Source organism: Nicotiana tabacum, chromosome 15 (genome assembly GCF_000715075.1).
Source record: "Nicotiana tabacum cultivar K326 chromosome 15, ASM71507v2, whole genome shotgun sequence".
Taxonomy (NCBI): domain Eukaryota; kingdom Viridiplantae; phylum Streptophyta; class Magnoliopsida; order Solanales; family Solanaceae; genus Nicotiana; species Nicotiana tabacum.
This window is the reverse complement of record NC_134094.1, coordinates 20,725,135-20,741,068: the sequence shown is the minus strand read 5'-3', so window position 1 is coordinate 20,741,068 and position 15,934 is coordinate 20,725,135. Positions and strand designations below refer to the sequence as shown.

General features: G+C 34.9%; 1 pseudogene; it reads right to left on the bottom strand.

Annotated features, from left to right (window-relative positions):
* Window positions 1–399: 399 nt before the first annotated feature.
* On the bottom strand, window positions 400–7,990 carry LOC142169547 (B3 domain-containing protein REM10-like; annotated as a pseudogene).
* Window positions 7,991–15,934: the final 7,944 nt, after the last annotated feature.

Below are 15,934 nucleotides of genomic sequence, written 5' to 3'. Positions count from 1 at the left end.
CCCAACTTATTATTTTTTTGCTTGTTTTGAGTATTTCAGCTTAAAAGCATTTGGTTTAAAAGCAATTTTATGGTCTATCCAAACACTCAAATAAACCCCAAAAGTGCTTTTAAGCTGGTTTGACTAACTTTTAAACCAATCCAAACACCCTCAAAATCTATACTCTAAGAATGTGAGTATTTTTCTAATATATTTTTTAAATCAAATAAAATCTATTAAGAGTAAGATAAAAGTTTAAAACATCAAGATTAGATCTAAAAAAATATTTACACTAAAACAGTATAGAATTTGGGTGTGATAAAAAATTAGTTATTCACGTACCCACGTCTCTTTCTGATTAGCAAATTTTATTAAAAAGAAACACAACTCTTTCTTGAGCTATATATAAATCTTCCCCTCCACACAAAAGTAAGTTTTTTCTCAATTCCTCTCGTAGATCGTCATAACCATCACAGATGGTGCTGGAACTGTACAATGCATTTGACTATAACAAAAACGTCTGCAGAATTTTGTGTTGATATATTAACTAAATATATATACTAGATCAAAGAACATTATATTCTTCGATGCTCGTTTTCCTTGCCAATCACCAACTGCTTCTTTACATTGTCAATGACTACTCTGATGCTTGACATCCTTCCCAGATATTTACCTGCAAAATGTTATAACAACCCAAGGCATTCTCTGCTGTGAATTTAAATCTTGCAGACTCAGATTGTTGTACAAAACCACTATAGGATCATTGAAATCTAAAGCAGATTTTCTTTTACATTAAGTAAGTAACACATCCCGACAATTAGAAATATTCGAGAATCTCAATAGCACTTACAATATGTAGCACGCAATAGTATGATACCATCACTATTATAGATACAAAAATTGTGTATGGTTCCAAACATCTATCATTAACTAAAAGCCTAAGTGGCAAAGAAGGAAAACAAAAACATGTATAAGTTAGAGGGTAATGAAAAGAAAGTTAGTAAAACATATACTCACAGTGGAAATGCGCCACAGGTATTGTGCCATTATCGATGAGTTCAAATTTATAAGTATCTCCTACTTGGACATTATTTGCTTCTCTGAACTGTCGCCATCCCCTGGTAATTGAAAACTGATGTCCCACTGGTCCTACCTGCACTGGCCATAATCTCTGTTTCTCATCTCTGAGAATCATCTGACGACATTTATTCGCCAAGCCATTTGATTTTGCAAAAGCCGCTGGAAGATACTGCTCACATTTATCCCAGTATGTTGATCAATGCCGCGTTATCACAAAAAAGAGAGGAGAAACTACAGCCGAAGATCTTTGTAATATGGCAATTATTTTGGATAATGGAGTCCATATCACATAAGCATAAGCATCTTTGCAAAGTGTAGACTTTGTTGGCAATATTCTTTGGGACCCAAATATATTGCATTGTGTGTTGGACATCATTTGCACAAGTTGTATCTCTTCTTTTACACCTAAGATGCCAAGACTTTTTTGCCTATAAAAGGGAAGGTCATTAGTTCATTTTAGACACACCAACAAGACTTGAGTTTTTTATTTCTTGTTTCTTCCTTTCTTTAAGAGTGTTTTGTATGAGAGTTAAGTGTTGGGAAGCACTTGTGTGAACCCTTTCTTTGGAGTGATCTTGTGAGGTTATTCCCTTAGGGTATTTGGGATTAATTAGAGTATTTACTCTAATTTTGTACTCTCTTTTGTACTCTTATTGTTATAGTAAATTGCCCCTCTCCGCTTGTGGACGTAGGTCACTTTGACCGAACCACGTTAAATTTGTGTCTTATTTATATGCTTTAATTGTCGTTGTTATCAACTTCAATTGTCTTTGTTATTGTCATTATACCGTTGTTTGGCTAAATTCCGCACTACCCGGGTTCCCGATCCTAACAAATTGGTATCAGAGCCGGATCTAATCGGGTTAGTTTCAATAGCCAAAATGACTCTAACAAAGACCTATGTTGAGAAATTTGACCGAAGTGCAAACTTCGGAATGTGGCAATTAAAGATGGAAGCTATCCTAATTCAGGATGGCTTAGACTTGGCGTTGCAAGGAAAGGAGAAGAAGCCGGATAAAATGACGGACGAGGAGTTTGCCATCATAGACAAAAAGGCAAAAGAGGTATCATTTTAAATCTCTCAAATGAGGTTTTACGTGAAGTTTCTATAGAAACCACAGCTAAAGGCATGTGGGAAAAATTAAAAACCTTATATATGAAGAGGACGGTGGAAAATAGACTTTACCTGAAGCAGTAGCTTTATACAATTCGTATGGGTGAAGGTACCTCTATTCTCTCTTATCTTGACACCTTTGATTCTATTCTTATGGATTTGAGTAATATAGATGCTGAAATTAAAGATGAGGATCAAGCCGTGTTATTGCTTTGTTCTCTACCCCCATCTTTTAAGCATATAAGAGATACTATGTTTTATGCAAAGTATAATATCTCTTATAAGGATATTAAATCTATCTTAAAATCAAAAGAACATATAGATAGTGATATTATTGGGGAAGCTAGTGGAACTCAAGCGAAAGTTGGCTTGTTTGTTAGGGGCAAATCCGACTTCATATCCATATACAATAATTTATAATGTCGCTATTGTCATAAGAAAGGTCACAATATCTCTAAATGCTATAAGCTGAAAAATAAAGAAAAGCATAAGGAAAGGAAAAATGAGCACAAAAATACTAACATTGCCGAAGCAAGTGTAGCTGCTGATGAGACTGAGGGAACTATTTTTTTAGCAACTAATAATAGTTTCAAATCTAACAATGAGTGAATTTTAGATTCGGGTTGTTCTTATCATATGTGTCACAATCGGTATTTATTTACCACATATGAATCTATTGGAGGTGGAGTTGTCTTGATGGGCAACAATGCTGCCTGCAAAGTTTTTGGAAAAGGTATAGTCCGAATCAAAATGCACGATGGTGTGGTGAGAATTCTCATTGATGTTAGATATGTTCCTGACTTGAAGAAAAATCTAATCTCTTTGGGCACTCTAGAATCTCTTGGGTGTAAGTACACAGGTGAAGGTGGAGTTCTGAAAGTTTCTCATGGTGCTCTTGTGATCATGAAAGCACACAGATCTGGTTCGTTGTATACTTTATTGGGATCCACGGTTATAGGCCTTACTACAATTTCGGTATCAGACAACTTGTCTGATTTTGATGGCATTAAATTTTGACATATGCCTATTGAGGCTTTTGCGGATAAAGTGGAGCAAATTTACTATATCATCCAAAATTAGGCCAAGGTGGAGATTTGTAATATGGCCATTATTTTATCAAATGGAGTCCATCTCACATAAGCATAAGCATCTTTGCAAAGTGTAGACTTTGTTGGCAATATTCTTTGGGACCCAAAAATATTGCATTGTGTGTTGGACATCATTTGCACAAGTTGTATCTCTTCTTTTACACCTAAGAGGTCAAGACTTTTTTGCCTATAAAAGGGAAGGCCATTAGTTCATTTTAGACACACCAACAAGACTTGAGTCTTCATTTCTTGTTTCTTCCTTTCTTCCTTTATTAAGAGTGTTTTGTATGAGAGTTAAGTGTTGGGAAGCACTTGTGTGAACCCTTTCTTTGGAGTGATCTTGTGAGGTTATTTCCTTAAGGTATTTGGGATTAATTAGAGTATTTACTCTAATTTTATACTCTTATTGTTATAGTAAATTGTCTCTCTCCGCTTGTGGACGTAGGTCACTTTGACCGAACCACGTTAAATTTGTGTCTTCTTTATCTACTTTAATTGTAGTTGTTATCAACTTCCATTGTCTTTGTTATTGCCATTATACCGTTGTTTGGCTAAATTCCGCACTACCCGGGTTCCCGATCCTAACAATCTTAACTATTAAGGGCTTAACTAAAGTTAATTCAAATTACTTACGAGGGAAGGTCTGCTGATAAAATAAGGCCTAATAGTAGAAATAAAATGAGGGTTAGCATTAGCAGATGTTGAAGAAGGCACTTGTGCTTTTGTAGCAGGCATATCTGAGGTCTTAATTAGGCCTGTTATTCCTTTAATAAAAAGCACAAGAAAAGAAAAGTTAGAATCAGAAAAATGAAAAGAAAAGACAAGGTGTTTGATACAAAAACAAGGATTTGCTCCTTAACCAAACCTCGAGTGGAAACTCTTCCGGTATCCAAATCGGGCTTCTTTCCTTCGCGCTGAAGTGATGCACTTGTTCTCAAATCTAGTTTTAGATTGAAACAACAATATCAGAACTGAAGCTGAAGATGATTTTAAAACCAAAGATAGAACATTAAGTTAAAGAGAAAAGAGTTGTTAATTGTTATTGTGACAATTCAGAAAGAATATAAAGTTCTAGGAGAGAAGAGAAGGCAAAATATTTCGGAAGGGCTAATACTCTCTTGATAGTAGCGAAGAACCCCAAATATCTGACATTGTTTTGCAGAAGCATTTATCTCTGCAGATTGTTTCTGAAAATTCGAAGGGGAAAAAGACCCAAACCAAAAAAAAGCCTCATTAATAACTAGAGTATGGACTTACCCTACTTAATGAATGATAATTTTACATCAAATCTATGTTTTGATTTTGTTAACAAGTGCCTGGGCAACAGTTGTTTTTAAAACCTGAAATGCATTGTCAAGAGCATATGAATAGTAGATGTGTCAACTTCTTGAAAATGGCCTTCTATAAAGCATGACCAAGAACTTTCTGAAGAGATACCAAGAGTAGCTCAAGAAAACGTATTCAGAACTTAAAAAGTCTTAACAACAACAACAATAACATAAACCAGTGTAATCCCACAAAGTAGGGTCTGAGGAGGATAGAATGTACACAGACCTTACCCGGACCTTTGTGAAGGTAGAGAGACCGTTTTTAATGGACTCCCGGCTCAAAGAATTAAAAAGTCTTGAAAATTGAAATTAAAGAAGAATCATTAGAATCAGAGAAATGAACATAAATTTCCTTCGGGCTGGAGTGACGCATTTCCCATCGAATCTAGTTTTTAAAATGAAACAAAATGTCAGACATCGAAAATGAAGAGGATTTAAAACCAAAAGAAGCACATTATTGAAACAAAACAGAATCGTTATTGGCAAAATTCAGGAAAAAAGATAAATTCAAAGGAAAAGGAGAGATGAAAAAGAACTATGGTGGACTAAAATACGTAATTATAGCCTACCATCAACACCCCACACTTAAACCATTGCTCGTCCTCGAGCAATCAAACTACACTTCATATAAACACGACCTTTTTAAACAACTCTCCTAACTCATCATACCAAGAATATTTAAAACAGATTAAGCACAATAACATAATATCCTAGCCTCAAAAGAACTATGGTGGACTAATTGAACTCCCAATGGTAGTGAAGAGTAATAAAAGAAGATTGTTTTGCACAAGCATTGCATGCTGGAGATTGATTTTGAAAATCTTTGGACGGGGTGTGTGTGGGAGGAGAGGGGGGAATCGCCATTAAATAATCCTGGTTAACAACTGTGTTTTTTACCCTGACTAATCAAAGGATTTTGTGCTCCAAATATTAGTCTCAATTTTTAAAAGACTTCAAAAAAAAATTGAGAAAGCCATAAAAACTATGAGGATAGGTACAGTTGCAAAGATTTCAATAACTAGATGATCCTCATAAAGAAAAAATAATATCACTTCATTATATTTATGATAAAATAAGGAAATAAATAAAAAGTGGAAAGTTGAACGAAGTTTAAGAGAAGGGATTAGATGAGAAACTTGCCATAAACTTTCAATATAGGGTTATTTCCATTTGCAACTATCACAAGCATTATCTGATCTCCTTCCTTAAAGCCATTTGCGATGCAGAATTTACTCCATACACCTCCAATGAAGGTATGTGAGACAGAAGAATATAGTTTAAATGTCCAAGACATTTGTTCATCCCTTATTGTTATCGTACATTTCCTGTTCCTTAGACCATTTTCCTGTGCAAATGGGTCCGGAAGTTGCTGAAAAAGTTTATAATCAATTGCACAAAAACAGTTCATCATCTTTATGCTTCACATTTTGATATTATTAAAGAAAAAGTAGTTCAACATAGCAAAATGAGTTCCTTTTTCCCTTTATTTTTTTTGTCTTTTCGAGTGAAACAAATGAATTATATATTAGCTTTGAACTTACCAAAAAATTCTTTGAAAGGCAATATGGTTTGATTGTACAAATGAAATGAGGGCGACCAAGAAGCATGTCCTGTGCAGCTTCTACATTCGGGAAAGCCTTGTGTGACGACTTGATGTTGAGCTTTGGTTTTTCTGTTGTATTTACTAGTTACACAAAAAGAATATGTAAAAGATACGAAAATATGAACAAAAGGGGAGTATTTGTTTATCAATAACAAGAGGACATATTAATAGTTCAACGATGAAACCTGTGTTGAAGGCCATCTTGCCTACTATATGCAGATTTTTGCTTAGTAAACTTGCTTTTCAATCTATGAGGTTGATTAATCTATTACTTTCAAATTCTAATACACTACATGATCATGTGTTACTTAAATTCAAGGTGCTTATTATTTGTGAACAAGTCCAAAAGAAAATCAATTTTGGTTGATTAACTACATAAATTAAAGCAATCCTTGTGTAACACAACATTCATGAAAAGAAGTAAGTCCTTGTACAATTCTCTATACTATTATTTATTGCTCTCAGCATGTAGCAGATCTTAGCGTAATATTTTTCACTGTGTAAACTTCAGTTGTGGCAAATCTGATTAGGTACGATCGAGCTAATATCATGAAAGCTAGTCTTACCCTGCAAGTTATACTTTTCTTTTCTAGTCTTACACATGCTTCACGCCTTCACAGCTTTTATCTTGTTACTCTCTTCTTGCTTTGCCTTGCGCCCAAAGGCCTTGTACCTCTAAATCTTTACATTTTCTTCTGATATATTTGTTTTACTTTCACTGTGCTTGACTTTGTGATTATCACTTTATTCACAATATACACTCAGACAAGAGTGGGTTGCTTTAGTGGTGAGCACCCTCCACTTCCAACTAAGAGATTGTGAGTTCGAGTCACCCCAAGAGTAAAGTGAGGAGTTCTTGGAGGGAGGGAACCGAGGGTCTATCGGAAACAGCCTCTCTATCCCAGGGTAGGGGTAAGGTCTGCGTACACACTATTCTTCTCAGACCTCACTAGTGGGATTATACTGGGTTGTTGTTGTTGTTGTCACAATATACACTCAATTGGCGGTGTTAGAGCCCTCCGCTATTTGTAGAACATTTATCATCTGCATATTCTATCAAATCTATATAAATAGGGATAGAACACTTCCACCACCAATCAATATGTTAGAAATCATAGTTTATAATACCCAAGGGCGTGACATAGTGGTCAATGAAGTTGGAATAGAAAAATGACTATGAGGTCTCAGATTCAAATTCTAGCGGAGGCCAAAAACAATAAGGTAAATTTCTTTCCACCTGCCTGAGCCTTGACGAACAGAGTTACCCGGTACTTGTGCTGATGTGAAGTAGCAGGGAACCAATGAAATGGTCGAGATGCACAAAAGTTAACCTCGACACCACCATCATAAAAATATTAGAGTCTATTAAGGTAGAATTTAAGAAATTAAGATTAAAAATAAGAAGAGACATGAAATAGAAACTAAATACCAAACCTTGTGATGTGATTTTCTTACAAAGAATGATTGTTTTCCTCTTGTTCTTCATTAACTCCTTCAAGAGGCTGTTCATATTCTCTTTCACATTTACTTGAACCAAAGATTGAAACTTCAAACTCCATGTCTCCTTCATGTCTGAACACCAAACAATCTCCCAACTGTAAATCATGTTCCTCTGCAAATTCTCCCCAACCCTCTTCCAATTTCATCCGTTCACTTTTACCAGCCAATTCTTACCTGCCCTTCTCAGTATTGCATGTTCTTGATTACATCCATTCAGATACTTAGAAAAAGCTATGGGGATTTTCTGCAAAATAATTATAATTAAGTACTTAAAACATTTCAATACAGAGTTCAGTAATTAGAGTATTAAATATTTAAAGCGTTTATTCGCACTTGAAGAAACCTATGCAACTACTGATTGAAGCTATTAACAATAATATTCAAATCCTTAATAAAGACTTCTACAAATCAGTTCTATAAACTCCGACATTATAACTTGAATCCCGTCAAGTCATCTTTTCAATTTCACCTTCTCCGTTTTTCTTTTTCTTTTTTGTTTAACGCCTGATATTCCAAATTCGCGACCTGTAGGGCCCATTAAAGGAAGTAACACTTTCTAGAGGAATTTCTTCTCTGGACATACCTCGAACTTGAGATCTCTGGTTAACAATAAAAGGATCACATTAATCCAATGAGTGGTGGAACCATCTATAACCAAGGGGTGTCAATTCGCAAAAAAATTATACTGTATAATTAGATAAATTATATATATTAAATTACTTTGACTTATTTTTTGACGCTCCTTAATAAAAAATTTGGCATCTTTTGATGGTATCAGTACTTTGACATGATAGATTTCAAGAAATCTTTTTTCCTTTATCCCACAATCCCCAGTTATATAAAATAACAATAACAACAGCAACTCCCAAAAAGCCAAATCTTTTCTTGCCAGATCTTCAAGTATGTCTACGTATTGTATTCTTTTTTTCCTTCGAACGTTTCTTAAGAGGAATTTTGAGTAAGTAACAAACAAAGAGAGAAAAATATGGAGCTTTTTGTACGTAGACATATGAGATGGAAAAAAAAAATAGATGTAAACCAAGAAGCAAACAAGTAAAACAATGGAATAAAAGAATTTTAATACTCACAATTCCATGCTTAAAACCTGGCAAAATAGGTTTAAAGAAGTGAGGGTTATAAAATAAAGACCGTAAAGTAAAGACAATTATAGAGAGAAACTGATATATTATTCAACTTCAAATTCATGTACATAATAAACTGAAAACTCCTCTATTTATAGAAGAAAGGAAGCAGCAGCGAGGCTTTTCAAGAAGCAACTGCAAGGCTTTTCTTTAGCTGCTTGTAAGCTGTCTGCATGAGCTACTTGCAACCTGCCTGTTTAATAAGAAGTTACTGCAAATCATTTCATTGAACTGCTTGCAACCTGCCTGCATCAGCTGCTTGTAGATAAACTTCAACAGAGTACTAAATGGATAATCTTTTTCAGGAAGATTATCTATAGCGGAGTAATAAATGGACATCCATAATATAATTATTTTCATAACACTCCCCCTTGGATGTTCATTAAAAAGGTATTATGCCTCGTTAAAGCCTTACTAGGAAAAAACCCTGTGGAAAAAAAATCCTAGTGAAGAAAAAAGAGTACACATATTTAGTAATACGCATTGCTAGCTGCCTCATTAAAAACCTTATAAGGAAAACCCTGTAGGAAAAAACCTTAGTAAGGAAAAAAGAGTACATCGCGTATTTCACTCCCCCTCATGAAAACCCTGTTTCAAATATTTGAGTCTCTGCATTCCAATCTTGTATACCATCTTCTCAAAAGTTGAAGTTGGTAAAGATTTAGTGAATAAATCTGCCAGATTGTCACTTGAACGGATTTGTTGCACATCAATGTCACCATTTTTCTGAAGATCGTGTGTGTAGAATAATTTTGGTGAAATGTGCTTCGTTCTATCTCCTTTTATAAATTCTCCCTTCAATTGGGCTATGCATGCAGCATTGTCTTCGTATAAAATTGTGGGTCTTTTCTCACATTTTAAACCACATTTTTCTCGAATAAAATAAATTATTGATCTCAACCATACGCATTCCCTACGTGCTTCATGAATAGCTATTATTTTAGCATGATTTGAAGAAGTAGCAATAATAGATTGTTTTGTGGAGCGCCATGATATGATAGTACCTCCACATGTAAAAACATTCCCGGTTTGAGATTTAGCTTTATGGGGATCAGATAAATAACTTGCATCTGCATAACCAACAAGATCTGCACTATCTTTGTTAGCATAAAACAAACTCATATCAAAAGTTCCCTTTAAATATCGCAATATATGCTTAATCCTGTTCCAATGTCTCCGTGTAGGAGAAGAACTATATCTTGCTAGTAAATTAATAGAAAATGCTATGTCAGGCCTTGTAGCATTAGCAAGATACATTAGTGCACCAATTGCACTGAGATAGGGTACTTCGGGACCAAGGAGTTCCTCATCCTCTTCTGGAGGTTGGAACAAATCTTTATTCACTTCAAGTGATCTAACAACCATTGGTGTACTCAATGGGTGTGCTTTGTCCATGTAAAAGCGTTTTAGGATCCTTTCTGTATAGGCAGATTGATGGATAAAGATCCCGTCTGCTAAATGTTCAATTTGCAGACCAAGACAAAGTTTTGTCTTTCCAAGATCTTTCATCTCAAATTCTTTCTTAAGATATTCAATTGTCTTTTGGAGCTCTTCTGGAGTTCCAACAAGATTTATGTCATCAACATAAACAGCAAGTATAACAAATTCTGAAGCCATTTTCTTTATAAAAATGCATGGACAAATAACATCATTTATGTAACCCTCTTTCAGCAAATATTCACTGAGGCGATTATACCACATGCACCCAGATTGCTTTAAACCGTACAAAGATCTTTGTAATCTGATTGAGTACATTTTCCGAGATTTTGAATATGCTTCAGGCATTTTAAATCCTTCAGGGATTTTTATGTAAATTTCATTATCAAGTGACCCGTACAGATAAGCTGTAACCACATCCATTAGATGTATTTCAAGCCTTTCACGTAAGGCTAAACTGATGAGATATCGAAATGTTATGGCATCCATAACTGGTGAATATGTTTCTTCATAATCGACTCAAGGTCGTTGTGAGAATCCTTGTGCGACAAGGTGAGCCTTGTATCTTTCAACTTCATTTTGCTCATTCCTTTTTCGCACAAAAACCCATTTATGACCAACTGGTTTTATACTAGCAAGTGTTTGGACTACTGATCCAAAGACCTCTCTTTTAGCAAGTGCGCTCAATTCTGATTGAATTGTCCCTTGCCATTTTGGCCAATCAGATCTTTGTTGACATTCTTCGACAGATCGGGGTTCAAAATCCTCACTATCTTGTATAATGTTAAGTGCAACATTATATGTAAAAATATTATCCACCACTATTTCAGATCGATTTAAATTAATCCCATCACCAGTAGAACTTATTAAAAGTTCCTCGCTCACTTGAGCCTCGGGTTTATTGATTTTTTCAGGAATCTCATAACTAATCAGATCTTGGGTCTCTTCAGGAGATCCCTTCATAATATCATTTTGATCATTTGTCGATTTTCTTTTTCTAGGATTTCGATCCTTAGAACCCATAGGTCTACCACGCTTCAGGCGTGCTTTAGGTTCACTAGCTCTCATGCTAATAGATGGTTCTGCTGGGAAATCAATTTGGATAGGCACATTCTCTGCAGGGATATGTGACTTAGTTATCCTTTTCAAATCAGTAAATGCGTCTGGCATTTGATTTGCTATATTCTATAAATGGATGATCTTCTGGACCTCCTGATTACATATAGGGGTACGTGGATCAAAGTGAGATAATGATGAAACTTTCCACACAATTTCTCTTTTGATTTCCTTTTTCTCTCCCCCTAATTGTGAGAAATTTGTTTCATCAAATCGACAATCTGCAAATCGAGCAGTAAATAAATTTCCCGTCAATGGTTCAAGATAGCGAATAATAGAGGGTGATTCAAACCCAATATATATTCCTAACCTTCTTTGGGGGCCCATCTTACTGCGTTGTGGTGGTGCTACTAGCACATATATAGCACATCCAAAAATTCGTAGATGGACAATATTTGGTTCATGACCAAAAACTATTTGTGACGGAGAATCTTTATTATAATATGTTGGTCTGAGACGGATAAGTGATGTTGCGTGCAAGATAGCATGGCCCCAAACAGTAGTGGGCAATTTTGTTTTCATAAGTAGTGGTCTTGCTATCAATTGCAGCCGTTTAATAAATGACTCTGCAAGGCCATTTTGAGTATGAACATAAGCTACAGGATGTTCAACTTTTATTCCAACTGATAGACAGTAATTATCAAAAGCTTGAGATGAGAATTCTCCAGCATTATCAAGGCGAATAGCCTTTATAGGATAATCTGGGAATTGTGCCCTTAATCAAATTATTTGGGCTAATAACTTTGCAAACGCCAGGTTGCGAGATGATAGTAGGCAAACATGAGACCATCTTGAAGATGCATCTATTATGACCATAAAATATCTAAACAGCCCACTTGGTGGGTGAATAGGTCCACATATATCCCTATGTATACGTTATAAAAAGGTAGGGGACTCAATGCCAACCTTCATTGGTGATGGTCTAGTGATCATTTTGCCTTGATAACAAGCATCACAAGAAAATTCACCATTTGTAAGAATCTTCAGGTTCTTTAATGGATACCCACTCGAATTTTCAGTAATTCGTCTCATCATTATTGATCCGGGATGGCCCAAACGGCTATGCCAAAGCACAAAAATATTTGAATCAGTAAACTTCTGGTTTACGATAGAGTGTGCTTCAACTGTACTAATCTTTGAATAGTATAAGCCAGAAGATAAAGTTGGTAACTTTTCTACAATACATTTCTGGCCAGAAATATTCTTTGTAATACAAAGATATTCCACGTTCATTTCATCTATTGTCTTAACATGATACCCATTTCGGCGGATATCTATAAAACTCAACAAGTTTCTTCGGGACTTGGAGGAGTACAATGCATTGTCGATAATAAGTTTTGTTCCCTTAGACAGAAATACAATAGCTCTTCCGGAGCCTTCAATCAAACTTATATTACCAGAAATTGTAGAAACATTTGCTTTTTCCTTATGCAAATAAGAAAAGCATTTCTGATCTTTGAATATGACATGAGTTGTTCCACTATCAACTACACAAATATCTTCATGATTGGTCTTTGATCCAAACATAATTTGAGGATTATCCATATTCTTCAAAATGAAATAAACAAAATAAATATGATAGTAAACATTATAACTTTTATTTATGTATAACAATTACATAACTATACTACCTACTACAAATAACAGAAATTAAAATATTTACATCTCTACAGATTCACTACCGATCACATGAATTGTTTCTCCTTCTGGGAGTGCAAAGTAATCAGCTACATCCAAATGCATGAAGTCTAAATTATCTTCAGAAATAAAATTTGCTTCAGCATTTTTATCTGTCTTCTTCAGGGAAGCTTGATATAGCTCAACCAGGTGCTTTGGAGTACGGCATATACGAGACCCGTACCCTTTACCTCCACATCTATAGCATGCATTTTCTGGCTTTGCCGCTTGCACCGCTTCATGCTTTTGTTCCTTCCTTTTCCACTGCTGGTGGTGAGGAGGGTTCTTTGGTGCATTATTATTACCACGATTAGAGTTTCCTCCCCGACCACGGCCATGACCACGACTGAGGCCACGCCCTTTTCCACGTTTAGCTTGGTGAAAGTTCGTCTCATTCACTTCTGGGAATGGACAAGAACCAGTAGATCGGCTTTCATGTTTTTTCATTAATAGCCCATTATGTTGCTCGGCTACAAGAAGATGTGAGATAAGTTCAGAATACTTTTTGAATCTCATCTCTCGATATTGCTGCTGCAGGAGCATATTCGAGGCATGAAAAGTGGTGAAAGTTTTCTCCAACATATCATGATCAGTAATATTATCACCACATAGTTTCAATTGGGAAATAATTCTGAACATAGCAGAATTATACTCACTGATAGATTTAAAATCTTGTAACCTTAGATGAGTCCAATCATAACGTGCCTGTGGAAGAACGACCATCTTCAGGTGGTCATATCTATCTTTCAAATTACTCCACAGTATGACTGGATCTTTAACAGTAAGATATTCCATTTTCAGGCCCTCATCAAGGTGATGGCGTAGGAATATCATTGCTTTGGCACGGTCTTGGTTTGATGCCTGATTTTTATCTTTGATGGTGTCTGCCAGACCCATCGCATCAAGATGAATTTCGGCATCAAGCACCCAAGACATGTAGCTTTTGCCCGATATATCCAGGGCTACAAACTCAAGTTTAGAAAGATTTGACATTATTTAGAAAAAGAAAGTTCGTACCTCTGAAACTTTCAAAGTATTTTCTCGAGATGGTAGAGTCTCGTGCTGATAACGTGTTATAAAATAAAGACTGTAAAGTAAAGACAAGTATAGAGAGAAATTGATATATTATTCAACTTCAAATTCATGTACATAATGAACTGAAAACTCCTCTATTTATAGAAGAAAAGAAGCAGCTGCGAGGCTTTTCAGGAAGCAGCTGCAAGGCTTTTCTTTAGCTGCTTGTAAGTTGTCTGCATGAGCTACTTGCAACCTGCCTGTTTAATAAGAAGCTGCTGCAAATCATTTCATTGAGCTGCTTGCAACCTGCCTGTATCAGCTGCTTGTAGATAAACTTCAACAGAGTACTAAATGAATAATCTTCTTCAGGAAGATTATCTATAGCGGAGTAATAAATGGACATCTACAATATAATTATTTTCATAACAGTGAGACTTTTTTGGAGGAATTTTCATGATCGCTGCCTTTGTAGCATAGAAGGAACACAATCAGAGCAGCACCTTTGGAAGTTGAAACGATGAGTCTATTCGTATTCTCTTAAAGTCACGAAATTGACTGAACGTTATATATTGTTGTAGTAAAATTAAAAAAATATTTCTTTCTCATGTTAAAATACTTTCAATTTTAGTCGTTGTAATAGTTACCAAAATTTAATATATTAACTTTTAGTTATACCTAATAATATAAAAATTGCACAACAAATATGTACTAGAAGTTAAACTCATGTATTAACTTATATTTATGGGTTTTGAAAGCTTTTACCCTATCAACTATTTTAACCAAAAATATGTTGCTTAAGAGGCTGGAGCTCGAATAATGGTTTGTGACCAATCTAACTACAGAAGACCTATTGCTTTATGGAATGGTCGAGTAAACAGATATTAATTGTTTTGCCTCGTAAAAGTGCTGGACTCTAGCAGAAATTTCTTCAAATTTCTATTAGTACCTGTTGTTTCCATTATTTTAATTTATTGCTCTGTTATTTTGCTTTTGTTACCGTTCATGTTTTCATTAGTATCGACATGACCTCTTCACTACTATTTTTCCTTTTCGAGAATTGTTTTTCTTGAGTCGAGAATCTATTAGAAACAATTTCTTTATCTTCATAAGATATGAGTAAAGTTTACGTACACACTATCCTCCTTAAACCCTACACTATGAAAATACACTGAGTATGTTATTGTTGTTGTTCTTGTTGTTGTTATCTTCAATTTCGCCAACTGCCAAGGTACTGTATTGGACATTGTTAGGAATCTTTAACAAAGGATTAAAACATCCTCCTTTTGTACAGTGGCTGATACTTAAAATTCATCAATACTAACAACTAAGATATGCCATTACAATCACTGATCATGCCATTCTACTTTAAAGAAAAAGTTAAATGATCCTACCAAGAGTCTTATATTTATGCCATTAGTGTACAGGAACCCCTAATAGCCTGTTTGGCCAAGCTTCTCAAGAGGCCAGAAGTGTTTTTTTTCCCCAAAACACTTTTTTTTTCCTAACTTGAGGTGTTTGGCCAAGCTTTTTTGGGGAAAAAAATAGCTTCTTCCCAAAAGCAGAAGCAGAAGCAGTTTCGACTTTTCTTCTTTCCAAGAATACCCTTAACAAAATATAATATATACCAAAATAACCGTTAAACCTAATACTTAAGGATATTAATGTATACATATTTCTTATTATTTTTAGGATAACTTTCTAATATATAGTGACTTTAGGGGTGCATGCTTTTATATTTGTTGAATGATTTTTAATATATTTAACTTATATTAAAAGAATTAAGTACTTTTAAATTTTATTTTCATATTTTACTTAAATAAAATGAAAAGATTTAATTATTGCATGTAATAACA